Genomic DNA, 13,998 nt, shown 5'->3' with positions numbered 1-13,998 from the left:
TGATTAAGAAATGTAGCAAAAAGATAATGTTGATGTGTCTTCTTAATATGAAAACAACTTAAGAAATGTATCAAAATGCTCGAGAAATTTTGTCTGAAATGAAAGCTACAAAAGATACATGTGGCACATTGGTAGAATCTATACCCAAGAAATGACTTGTAAAATAAAAATACCTTTGTGTTTCTTTGTACTTTTTGGATTAATGAACTCTGTTTAACAAAGTAAAATGCACATCAAAGTAATAAAAAGTCACCACAATGTAAAACTGTGTAAAAATCTTTCAGTTTTTGTGCAAAAAAAAAAAGTTTTTGTTTTATAATATAGTGGGTATAGCTCAGTGGTAGAGCATTTGATTGCAGTTCAAGAAGTCCTTGGTTCAACTCCGAGTGCCCACTGTGGACACTTTTTCAACAGATTAAACATGCTTTTTTACCTATATGTTCATGGAAGTTTTAGAACCATATGAAGTTGAATTCATGTTTATGTACTTTCTTAATTTGAATACTATTTAAGAAAAGTAGCAAAAAGATCATGTTGATGTGCCTTCTTAATATGAAAACAACTTAAGAAATGTGGGAAAATGCTTGGGAAATTTTGTCTGAAAAGAAATCTACAAAAAATACACAAGGCACATTGGTAGAATCTAAACCAAAGAAATGACTTGTAAAATAAAAATACCTTTGTGTTTCTTTGTACTTTTTGAATAAATAAACTCTGTTTAACAAAGTAAAATGCACATCAAAGTAATAAAAAGTCACCACAATGTAAAACTGTGTAAAAATCATTCAGGTTTTATGCAAAAAAAAGTTTTTGTTTTCAAATATAGGGGGTATAGCTCAGTGGTAGAGCATTTGACTGCAGATCAAGAGGTCCTTGGTTCAACTCCGAGTGTCCCCTGTATGCACTTTTTCAACAGAATAAAGATGCCTTTTTACCTATATGTTCATGGAAGTTTTAGAACCATATGAAGTTGAATTCATGTTTATGTACTTTCTTAATTTGAATACTATTTAAGAAAAGTAGCAAAAAGATCATGTTGATGTGCCTTCTTAATAACAACTTAAGAAATGTAGGAAAATGCTTGAGAAATTTTGTCTGAAAAGAAATGTACAAAAAATACACATGGCACATTGGTAGACTCTAAACCCAAGAAATGACTTGTAAAATAAAAATACCTTTGTGTTTCTTTGTACTTTTTGAATTAATGAACTCTGGTTATCAAAGTAAAATGCACATCAAAGTAATAAAAAGTCACCACAATGTAAAACAGGTTTTATGCAAAAAAAAAAAAAAAGTTTTTGTTTTAAAATATTGGGGGTATAGCTCAGTGGTAGAGCATTTGACTGCAGATCAAGAGGTCCTCGGTTTAAAGGCCGCTTCACATTAAGCGACGCTGCAGCGATACCGACAACGATCCGGATCGCTGCAGCGTCGCTGTTTGGTCGCTGGAGAGCTGTCACACAGACCGCTCTCCAGCGACCAACTATGCCGGTAAACAGAGTAAACATCGGGTAACTAAGCGCAGGGCCACGCTTAGTAACCCGATGTTTACCCTGGTTACCATCCTAAAAGTAAAAAAACCAAACAGTACATACTTACCTACAGCCGTCTGTCCTCCAGCGCTGTGCTCTGCACTCCTCCTGTACTGTCTGTGAGCACAGCGGCCGGAAAGCAGAGCGGTGACGTCATCGCTCTGCTTTCCGGCTGACCGACGCTCACAGCCAGTACAGGAGGAGAGCAGAGCACAGCGCTGGAGGACAGACAGCGGTAGGTAAGTATGTAGTGTTTGTTTTTTTTTTACTTTTAGGATGGTAACCAGGGTAAACATCGGGTTACTAAGCGCGGCCCTGCGCTTAGTTACCCGATGTTTACCCTGGTTACCAGTGAAGACATCGCTGGATCGGTGTCACACACGCCGATCCAGCGATGTCTCCAGGGAGTCCAGCGACGAAATAAAGTTCTGGACTTTATTCAGCGACCAACGATCTCCCAGCAGGGGCCTGATCGTTGGTCGCTGTCACACATAACGATTTCATTAACGATATCGTTGCTACGTCACAAAAAGCAACAATATCGTTAACAATATCGTTATGTGTGAAGGTACCTTAACTCCTAGTGCCCCCTGTAGACACTTTTTCAACAGATTAACACTAGAAGTCCCAGAGACGGGTCATTTGACATTTCTACCTTTGAAACCCAGAGAAGGGTCAAATGACCTAAAGGATTTTATCTATAGCTTATCTTATCTCTATTCACTGTCTTTTGTTCTGTAATTAAGGCCAATACTGTTGCACCACAGGAGGTTGTTTGCTGTTTTCCATCGAGTTTACCCATATAGTTTCAAGTTTCAAGTTAGTTCTGTTCAGTTTATTGTATTTGATAATATAAAGACTATACATATTGTATTTAGTTTAGTATTATTTGTGCAAAAAAGCGCTGAAACAATGAATCATTTTTTATATATTTTAAAAAGAGAATTAGAAATTTTAGAGCAAGGTACAGCTGTGAGTAATGACCAGAAGAATTTGTGTCTAAGGCTATGTGCACACTTTTTGGATTCCACTGCGGATTTTTCCGCAGCGGAATTCCAAAATCCGCAGTGAAAACCCGTTGCGGTTTTTACTACGGATTTATCGCGTTTTTTACTGCGGTTTCTTCTGCGGATTTTCATCTGCAGTTTCCCATTGGAGCAGGTGAAAATCCGCAGAAAAGAAGTGACATGCTGCGGAATGTAATCCGCAGCGTTTCCGCGTGGATTTTTCCGCAGCATGTGCACAGCGTTTTTTGTTTCTCATAAGTTTACATTGTACTGTAAACTCAGGGGAAACTGCTGCGGATCCTCAGCGGTCAAAGATACCGTTACATGTTACGATCTCGTCGACGATATAGTTAGAAAAGTCACATGATCACATCGTTCGTACAATCAGTTTCACATCGTCCAAGAGGCGTCACATGCAACTATCTTGTTAACGATGTAAATTTTGGCTCCGCGTTAGCCTCATTGCAAACGTTTGCAGAACGATTTTTCACAATGGCTGGAATAGGAGAATTTAGACCAAAATCGTTCCTCTCAGCGTTACACTGAACGATGCTGCACATCTTCTGACACATAATTGGACGACGATCATCAGATTTGAGATCCTGACCTCAAATCTGCGATCAGCGATCCAACGATGTGTTCGTCCGATATCTTCACGTTACACGCAACGATGTGAAAACGACATTGCATGAATGACGTGATCACGTGACTTTTTCAAACGTACGGTGTTCATTTTAGGACATGGTCACAAATCAAAGTCAAACATCAGAAATACTCTGTCTGATACCTCATTCTGATACTTGACTCTTATACCTGACTTTCACACATGATCTCAAATCAAAGTCAAACATCAGAAATACTCTGATACCTCATTCTGATACTTGACTCTGATACCTAACTCTGATACTTGACTCTGATACCTAACTCTGATACCCGAGTCTGATACCTAACTCTGATACCTGACTCTGATACCTAACTCTGATACCTGACTCTGATACCTAACTCTGATACCTGAGTCTTATACCTAACTCTGATACTTGACTTTGATACCCAACTCTGATACTTGACTCTGATACCTAACTCTGATACTTGACTTTGATACCTAACTCTGATACTTGACTCTGATACCTAACTCTGATACTTGATTCTGATACCTAACTCTGATACTTGATTCTGATACCTAACTCTGATACTTGACTCTGATACCTAACTCTGATACCTAACTCTGATACTTGACTCTGATACCTAACTCTGATACCTGAAATTAGTAAAATTAGTAAAATTAGCTAACATTAGCACCTGGGATCACTTGAGCTTGTGGTGCAATAGTAAGGCCAACGGCTGTAGTCTCTAGACGCAGGATCCATTTTTTTACCGCCGATCCTTTTTTCCCCCCGCCAGATTGGTTTTATTTTTCTGCCAGATCAGTTTTTGTTCTGCCAAATCCTTTTTTTTCCCGCCGATTCCGTTTTTTTTTCCATCGATCCGTTTTTTTCCCCCAGATCCTTTTATTTAGTCCGGATCCGTTTTTTTTCCGTATCCGTTTTTTTTCCTCCGGATCCGTTTTTTTCTGCCGGATGTTTTTTTTTTGCGCAGGATTTGGTTTTTTTTTTGCCGGATCCGTTTTTTTCAGCCTTATCTGTTTTTTTTTTGTGCAGGATCCGTTTTTTTTGGCCTGATCCATTTTTTTGGCGCAGGATCCGTTTTTTTTCTGCCGACTCAGTTTTTTTTCAGCAGGATCCGTTTTTTTTTCCTCCCGCATCCGTTTTTTCTGCCATATCCATTATTTTTGCGCAGGATCCGTTTTTTTCTAACGGATCCATTTTTTTTGCCGGATCCATTTTTTTCGGCCTTAACCATTTTTTTTGGAGCAGGATCCGTTTTTTTTGGACTGATGCAGGTTTTTTTGGCGCAGGATCCGTTTTTTTTCTGCCGACTCCGTTTTTTTTTGCGCAGGATCCATTTTTTTTACTGCCGCATCCGTTTTTTCTGCCATATCCATTTTTTTTGCGCATGATCCGTTTTTTTCTACCGGATCTGTTTTTTTTCTGCCAGATTCGTTTTTCTTGTGCAGGATCCGTTGTTTTCTATCGGATCCGTTTTTATCTGCCAGATCCGTTTTTTTGCGCAGGATCCAGTTTTTTTTGCCGGATCCATTTTTCTGCGCAGGATCAGTTTTTTTCCGCCGGATCAGTTTTTTCCTGCTGGACCCGATTTTTTGCGCAGGATCCTTTTTTTGCTGGATCCGTTTTTTGCGCAGGATCCGTTTTTTTCGCCAGATCCGTTTTTTCAGCCAGATCCGTTTTTTTCCACCGGATCCAGTTTTTTTGCGCTGGATCCGTTTTTTTCCGCCAGATCCGTTTTTTTCTGCCGGATCCATTTTTTTGCGCAGGATCCGTTTTTTTCCGCCGGATCCAGTTTTTTTTCCGCAGGATCCGTTTTTTCCGCCAGATCCGTTTTTTTCCGCCAGATCCGTTTTGTTCTGCCAGATCCATTTTTTTGCGCAGGATCCGTTTTTTTTTTGCCCGATCCGTTTTTTTCCGCCGATTCTTTTTATTTTCCGCCATCCCGTTTTTTTTGCTCAGGATCCGCTGTTTTTTTTTGCAGAATCCGTTTTTTCCTCCGGATCCGTTTTTTTCTGTCAGATCCCTTTTTTTTTGCAGGATCCGTTTTTTTCTGCCGTATCCGTTGTTTTCCGCCAGATCCGTTTTTTTTACTGCCAGATCCGTTTTTTCCGCAGCATCCGTTTTTTGCAAAACTCGCCGGATCGTGCCTGACGACAAAAACCTGATGTGTGAAAGCAGCCTTATGCTTTTTCATCACACATAGTTTTGGTTTAAAATAATAAGAAAAACTTGAATTCACAACTCTCTGTTTGCAAGCCTGCACACCTTACCACTGTACTATACACTCTGTTGTAATTTACCTGTCTTCTAGTTGGCTTATGTCACAGTCAATGTAAACTTGTGGCAGACACTCCTAGTTCTGTGATTTCCATAAATGAGTCTGATACCTGATACCTGATACTTGACTTTTGTCAAACATCAAAATCAAAATGTTTTTGTCTGATACCTGATACCTGACTACTTTCAAATATCAAAATCAAACAGTTTTTCAGATACCCTCAATGCAGTACATGAATAGTTCACTTCATAAGAAAAGGGAGCCATGCACTCCCAGTTCAGCTGATGACTGAGTAGTTAAGCTCTTTGACTGCGGAGTGGGAAATATGGGTTCTAGACCCAGTGAAAGTAAATGTCTTCTTTAATTATTTATTTTTTTAAACGTGACATATGATATGTGACATTCTGCACTAATCAAAGAGATGTTTCACTTTGATGGGTTAAGGCTGGTTTCACATTTGCGGATGGAGGGCTGTGTACGTCCTCCGTAAAGCTCTGCCCACTGCCGCGCCTCCTCCGGTCAGCTCCGTCTACGTCAGTACGCAGGCCATGCCGATGTATACCGATGCCTCCGCATGCGTCATTTTGACGGTGCGGCGACCTGTGCCGCACGCAGCGAGTTGCAATTTGGTGCGATTGCCACATCGTCAAATCGACGCATGCGGAGGCATCCACATACATCGGCACGGCCTGCGTACCCAATGGTACAGATAGGGTGTGCATGTCGCATGCAGCCATAGGCGGAGCTGAATAAAGAGGCGCAGCATTGGGCGGGGCTTCATGGAGGAACTACGCAGCCCTCCGCAGCCCTGCCAAACGCTAGTGTGAAACTAGCCTAAGAAAGTCACATGCCATATGTCAGAAAAAAAATCAAAATGATTAGAGGGATGCTCATGCTTATTATGGCATTGTCTGCACTAACCAGCCATGTGCATTCCTCAAAACACTGAAGGACTTTACACAGGTCTTGTACCTTCGACCACTGCACACCTGACAACTCCATGTCTGCCATCCAACTGCCTGCCCGTGTATGTGTATCCTCCCACAAATACAGAACAGCATGCCTCTATTCGCACAGTCTCTGAAGCATGTGCAGTGTGGAGTTCCACCTTGTTGCAACGTCGATGATTAGGCATTGCTGGGGAAGGTTCAAAGACCGCTGATGGTTCTGCATACGGCTGGAGTGTACGGGCTAACAGCGGATATGCGCGCAAAGTCTGCGCACTTTGAGGAGCAGGTCGGGTAACCCCGGATAACTTTTCAGGAAGCACTGCACCACCAGGTTTAAGTTGTGAGCCAGGCAAGGAATGTGTTTCAGTTGTGAAAGGGCTATGGCAGCCATAAAATTCCTTCCGTTATCACTCACTACCTTGCCTGCCTCAAGGTGTACAGTAGCAAGCCATGACTGAGTTTTTTTCTGCAAGAACTCGGACAGAACTTCCGCGGTGTGTCTGTTGTCGCCCAAAGACTTCATTGCCAATACAGCCTGCTGACGCTTGCCACTAGGTGTCCCATAATGGGACACCTCATGTGCAACAGTGGCAGCTGCGAATGGAGTGCTCGTGCGGTCTGTGGAGAGCTCTCGCTACTGCAGGAGGACAAGGAGGAGGAGTAGGGGGGTGAACGCCTACAGCCAACTGTTTCCTAGACCGTGGGCTAGGCAGAACTGTCCCAATATTGCTGTCCCCTGTGGACCCTGCATCCACCACATTAACCCAGTGAGCCGTGATGGACATGTAACGTCCCTGGCCATGCCTACTGGTCCATGCATCTGTTGTCAGGTGCACCTTTGTACTAACTTATTGCCTGAGTGCATGGACGATGCGGTCTTTTACATGCTAGTGGAGGGCTGGGATGGCTTTTCTCGAAAAGAAGTGTCGACTGGGTAGCTCGTAGCGTGGTTCTGCGTAGTCCATCAGGGCTTTGAAAGCTTTGCTTTCAACTAAACGGTAGGGCATCATCTCTAATGAAATTAGTCTAGCAATGTGGGCGTTCAAACCCTGTGTACGCGGATGCGAGGATGAGTACTTCCTTTTCCTAACGAGAGTCTCATGTAGGGTGAGCTGGACTGGAGAGCTGCAGATCGTGGAACTAGCGGGGGTGCTGGTGGACATGGCAGACTGAGAGAGGGTTGGAGATGGTTTTCTTGCTGGTGCCCTACATGCAGTGTTTCCTACTATGAAACAGGTGATTCCCTGACTGCTTTGGCCTGGCGACGAAATCTGCACATTTGCTGCAGGTGGTGCGGGAAATGGTGGGCTTACAGTGAGGGAAGGGATGTAGCGTTGCTGACTAGCTTCATTGGACGAGGATGCTACAACCTTAAGGGACGTTTGGTAGTTAGTCCAGGCTTGCAAATGCATGGTGGTTAAATGTCTATGCATGCAACTTGTATTTAGACTTTTAAGATTCTGACCTCTGCTTAAGGTAGTTGAACATTTTTGACAGATGACTTTGCGCTGATCATTTGGATGTTGTTTAAAAAAATGCCAGACTGCACTCTTTCTACTATCGGATACCTTTTCAGGAATTGCAGACTGAGCTTCTTTAACTGGATGTCCACGCTGTCCTACAATTGGTTTTGCCACGCGTTTTTGGCCAGATATGGGCCTGGCAGATGGTACCTGTTGCGATGTTGATGCCTTCTGCGGCTCCTCCTCTTCCGCTTCAGAGCTACTGCCGCCTGCACCCTGTTCCCCCAATGGCTGCCAATCGGGGTCAACAACTGGGTCATCTATGACCTCCTCTTCTATCTCGTGTGCAACTTCGTCTGTGTCACTGTGTAAGCCGGTGGTATAGCGTTCGTGACGGGGCACCATAGTCTCATCAGGGTCTGATTCTGGATCAGTACACTGCGAAGGCAATGTTCTGGTCTGAGTCAAAGGAACAGCATAGTAATCTGGCTGTGGCTGTGCATCTGTGCACTCCATGCCCGATTCAACTTGTAATGGGCATGGCCTGTTAACTGTTTCACTTTCTAACCCTGGAACGGTATGTGTAAAGAGCTCCATGGAGTAACCTGTTGTGTCGCCTGACGCATCCTTCTCTGTTGTTCTTGGTGAAGAAGACAAGGAAGCAACTTGTCCCTGACCATGAACATCCACTAACGACGCGCTGCTTTTACTTTTTGCAATTTCAGAAGAGGAGGCGAAAGAGCTAGAGGCTGAGTCAGCAAGGAAAGCCAAAACTTGTTCTTGCTGCTCCGGCTTTAAAAGCGGTTTTCCTACTCCCAGAAAAGGGAGCGTTCGAGGCCTTGTGTAGCCAGACGACAAACCTGGCTCAACAACTCGAGACTTAGGTGCTATATTGCTTTTCCCACGACCACCTGATGCTCCACCACCACTACCATCATTACCAGCTGCCAATGACCGCCCACGGCCACGACCTCTTCCACCAGACTTCCTCATTGTTTCAAAAACGTAACCAAAGTAACGGTATTTGTTACTGTAAAACCAGTTACAAGGTGAACTCAAACTTCTGTTGGATTTATATATCCCTTTATAGGTGGGTCAGACTGCAGGTTAAATCAGACACAATGTATAACAGTACACAGCTTCAGTGGCAGACAGATATGCCACTAACAGGACTGACGCTGATGCAGACACTAACAATTCAAATCTCCCCCTTTTTATTTTTTCAGGGAGAATATTGAAGAAATGTGGCCCACTCTCATACAGTATATGTTCTGTGGCACAAAATTTGAGACAGGTGGCACACACAGGAGTGGCACAGAAGCAGAAATGCCAATCTTAATCTCCCACTATTTTTTTTTTCAGGGAGAATTGAAAATAAATCTGGCCCAGTATTACACACTAGGTTTAATGTGGCACACAATTTGAGACAGGTGGCACATACAGGAGTGGCACAGAAGCAGAAATGCCAATCTTAATCTCCCACTATTTATTTTTCAGGGAGAATTTAAAAGAAATCTGACCCAGTATTACACACTAGGTTTAATGTGGCACACAATTTGAGACAGGTGGCACACACAGGAGTGGCACAGAAGCAGAAATGCCAATCTTAATCTACCACTATTTTTTTTTCAGGGAGAATTTAAAAGAAATCTGACCCAGTATTACACACTAGGTTTAATGTGGCACACAATTTGAGACAGGTGGCACACACAGGATTGGCACAGAAGCAGAAATGCCAATCTTAATCTCCCACTATGTTTTTTTTCAGGGAGAATTTAAAAGAAATCTGACCCAGTATTACACACTAGGTTTAATGTGTCACACAATTGAGACAGGTGGCACACACAGGAGTGGCACAGAAGCAGAAATGCCAATCTTAATCTCCCACTATTTTTTTTTCAGGGAGAATTTAAAAGAAATCTGACCCAGTATTACACACTAGGTTTAATGTGGCACACAATTTGAGACAGTTGGCATATACAGGAGTGGCACAGAAGCAGAAATGCCAATCTTAATCTCCCACTATTTATTTTTCAGGGAGAATTTAAAAGAAATCTGACCCAGTATTACACACTAGGTTTAATGTGGCACACAATTTGAGACAGGTGGCACACACAGGAGTGGCACAGAAGCAGAAATGCCAATCTTAATCTCCCACTATTTTTTTTTCAGGTAGAATTTAAAAGAAATCTGACCCAGTATTACACATTAGGTTTAATGTGGCACACAATTTGAGACAGGTGGCACACACAGGAGTGGCACAGAAGCAGAAATGCCAATCTTAATCTCCCACTATTTTTTTTTTCAGGGAGAATTTAAAAGAAATCTGACCCAGTATTACACACTAGGTTTAATGTGTCACACAATTGAGACAGGTGGCACACACAGGAGTGGCACAGAAGCAGAAATGCCAATCTTAATCTCCCACTATTTTTTTTTCAGGGAGAATTTAAAAGAAATCTGACCCAGTATTACACACTAGGTTTAATGTGGCACACAATTTGAGACAGTTGGCATATACAGGAGTGGCACAGAAGCAGAAATGCCAATCTTAATCTCCCACTATTTATTTTTCAGGGAGAATTTAAAAGAAATCTGACCCAGTATTACACACTAGGTTTAATGTGGCACACAATTTGAGACAGGTGGCACACACAGGAGTGGCACAGAAGCAGAAATGCCAATCTTAATCTCCCACTATTTTTTTTTCAGGTAGAATTTAAAAGAAATCTGACCCAGTATTACACATTAGGTTTAATGTGGCACACAATTGAGACAGGTGGCACACACAGGAGTGGCACAGAAGCAGAAATGCCAATCTTAATCTCCCACTATTTTTTTTTTCAGGGAGAATTTAAAAGAAATCTGACCCAGTATTACACACTAGGTTTAATGTGTCACACAATTGAGACAGGTGGCACACACAGGAGTGGCACAGAAGCAGAAATGCCAATCTTAATCTCCCACTATGTTTTTTTCAGGGAGAATTTAAAAGAAATCTGACCCAGTATTACACACTAGGTTTAATGTGGCACACAATTTGAGACAGTTGGCATATACAGGAGTGGCACAGAAGCAGAAATGCCAATCTTAATCTCCCACTATTTATTTTTCAGGGAGAATTTAAAAGAAATCTGACCCAGTATTACATACTAGGTTTAATGTGGCACACAATTTGAGACAGGTGGCACACACAGGAGTGGCACAGAAGCAGAAATGCCAATCTTAATCTCCCACTATTTTTTTTTCAGGTAGAATTTAAACGAAATCTGACCCAGTATTACACATTAGGTTTAATGTGGCACACAATTGAGACAGGTGGCACACACAGGAGTGGCACAGAAGCAGAAATGCCAATCTTAATCTCCCACTATTTTTTTTTTCAGGGAGAATTTAAAAGAAATCTGACCCAGTATTACACACTAGGTTTAATGTGTCACACAATTGAGACAGGTGGCACACACAGGAGTGGCACAGAAGCAGAAATGCCAATCTTAATCTCCCACTATTTTTTTTTTCAGGGAGAATTTAAAAGAAATCTGACCCAGTATTACACACTAGGTTTAATGTGGCACACAATTTGAGACAGGTGGCACACACAGGAGTGGCACAGAAGCAGAAATGCCAATCTTAATCTCCCACTATTTTTTTTTCAGGGAGAAATTAAAAGAAATCTGACCCAGTATTACACACTAGGTTTAATGTGGCACACAATTTGAGACAGGTGGCACACACAGGAGTGGCACTGAAGCAGAAATGCCAATCTTAATCTCCCACTATTTTTTTTTTATTTAGGGGAGAATTGGCAAGAAATCAGGCCCACTGTTAGGCCGGGGTTACACTAGACTGTAATACGGACGAGTGCAATGCGATAAAAAATCGCATAGCACTCGTCCCAATGTTAATCTATGGGGCAGCTCCCATCAGCCGATATTTTCTCGGCCGTACTCAGGATCCGAGTGAAATCGCAGCATGCTGCGATTGTCAGCGTATCTCGGCCGAGAATCGCCAATGAAAGTCTATGGGGGTGAGAAAAAATAGCACAGCACACGGACCATCAGTGTGACTTGCGAGAAATTCTCAGGCATTGAGCAGGTGACAGGAAAGGCTCAGCCATTATTTGCTCATTTTGCAAGTGTGTGAGAAAATCTCACCATACGGATGCCATACGGATGTCACACGGATGCCAAATGGATCATTGGATGCGAGAAAATCGCATCCTCGCACTGCACACGGATCACTGTTTTGGTAACATTTGTGCGATTCTCGTCTTTCAAAAACGGACCGTTTTTTTATACATTGTGTGTGTCCCCGGCCTTAGACTGTATGTTTTCTGTGCCAGAAAATGAGACACAGATGCCACACATAGGGTTGAGCGACCTTGACCTTTTTAGAGTCGAGCCGTGTTTCACGAAACCCGACTATCTTAGAAGTCGAGTCGAGTGGAATCGGCCGATTATCGCGAAAAGTCGGGTATCGCCCGAAACACGAAACCCAATGCAAGTCAATGGGGGAGCATAGTCGGCAGTGAGTGGAGGCCAGGAAAACACCTACACTGCCCATTTTAATGGCAAAAACATCCATTCTTGTTACAGAAGCTTGTCAATCGTAATTTACCTTATAATAATTGGAAGGCATTTGAAATTGGGGGTCATTTGGCTAAAGTTGTGGGGGGTAGGGCTGTTTCAAGTAATTAGTGGGCCCAGGAAATCTGGAACACGTCACGGCAGTGAAGCAGGGAGAGGTAAGTATTTAAACTTTGCAAGTGCTGTGATCCTGAGCAAGCAGGGGGGGCCCACTAGTTGGCATTGGCACTGGCACAGGGCCCCTCAAAGTACAGCGGTGTGTTTGCACGGCGGGGGCACCTCCCACCGGCAGCAACACTTTTGCGTACTATGAGAGGCCCTGTGCCAGTGACGTCGCCAACTAGTATTCCTCCCCCCACCTGATGAAGGAACCTGCACTTTCATCTGCACCTTCCTCTTTGTCCCCGTGTAAGGTGGTATGGTATGCGGGAAGGGGGACCTGACTTTCAGCAGGGTCACAATCTTGCTGTGTAGCGTGCACGGGGAATTTTGCGTTATGGGTCAATGTACCAGCAGACTCATCTATCACTGGCTGGGCAATGGGCAGGATGAGGAGGAAACACGGATATAGGCCCAAAGAATAAAGTTGGCTAAATGCAGTTTAAAATTGGTAACACAGGACTAACCAGGGGGCATTGCAGTGGAGGACAACTGGAATGAGAGGCTGACACAGAGAGTAGGCCCAAATCAGTAAGTAGTCGAAATGCAGTTCAAAATTGGCAACCGTAGTAAACAGGCGGCACAGCTTTGTTCAGTGGAGGAGAACAGCAAGGAGTGGCAGACACCGATAGTAGGCCCCAACCCAACTAGTAGGCCAAATGCAGTCTAACATTAACAACTACTTAACGAGAGCCTGAAAATGGAATTTCAGGACAGGAAACCAGGAGAACAGCAAGGAGCGGCAGACACTGTTAGTAGGCCCCAAACCAACTAGTACGCCAAATGCAGTTGTTCCATTTAACCACTATTTAACAAGAGAATGAAAATAGAAGCTCAGGAAAGGCAACCTGGAGAACACCTTGGAGTGGAACACACCGTCTCTACACCCCATACCAATTTGTAGGCCTAATGCAGTGTAGTTTCCAACAACTACTAAACGAGAGCATTAAGATTGAAGCAATGGAGAGGAAACCTGGGGAACACCTTGGAGTGGAACACACCGTCTCTACACCCCATACCCAATTTGTAGACCTAATGTAGTGTAGTTTTCTACAACTACTAAACGAGAGTCGGAAGACCGAAGCAATGTGGACGAAACCTGGGGAACACCTTGGAGCGTAACACACCATCTCTCTACACCCCATACCCAATTTGTAGGCCTAATGCAGTGTAGTTTCCAACAACTACTAAACGAGAGCATTAAGATCGAAGCAATGGCGAGGAAACCTGGGGAACACCTTGGAGTGGAACACACCGTCTCTACACCCCATACCCAATTTGTAGGCCTAATGCAGTGTAGTTTTCTACAACTACTAAACGAGAGTCGGAAGACCGAAGCAATGTGGACGAAACCTGGGGAAAACCTTGGAGTGTAACACACCATCTCTCTACACCCC

General features: G+C 43.3%; 1 non-coding gene across 1 annotated transcript; it reads left to right on the top strand.

The window, feature by feature from the left end:
• The first annotated feature begins 825 nt into the window (after window positions 1-825).
• On the top strand, window positions 826-897 carry TRNAC-GCA (transfer RNA cysteine (anticodon GCA)). Its single transcript has one exon. It is a non-coding gene; the product is annotated as a tRNA-Cys (tRNA).
• Window positions 898-13,998: the final 13,101 nt, after the last annotated feature.

This window comes from Ranitomeya imitator, chromosome 1 (assembly GCF_032444005.1).
Source record: "Ranitomeya imitator isolate aRanImi1 chromosome 1, aRanImi1.pri, whole genome shotgun sequence".
In the NCBI taxonomy this organism is placed as follows: Eukaryota; Metazoa; Chordata; class Amphibia; order Anura; family Dendrobatidae; genus Ranitomeya; species Ranitomeya imitator.
The sequence above is the reverse complement of the archived record's forward strand: the minus strand, read 5'-3'. Positions and strand labels throughout refer to the sequence as shown.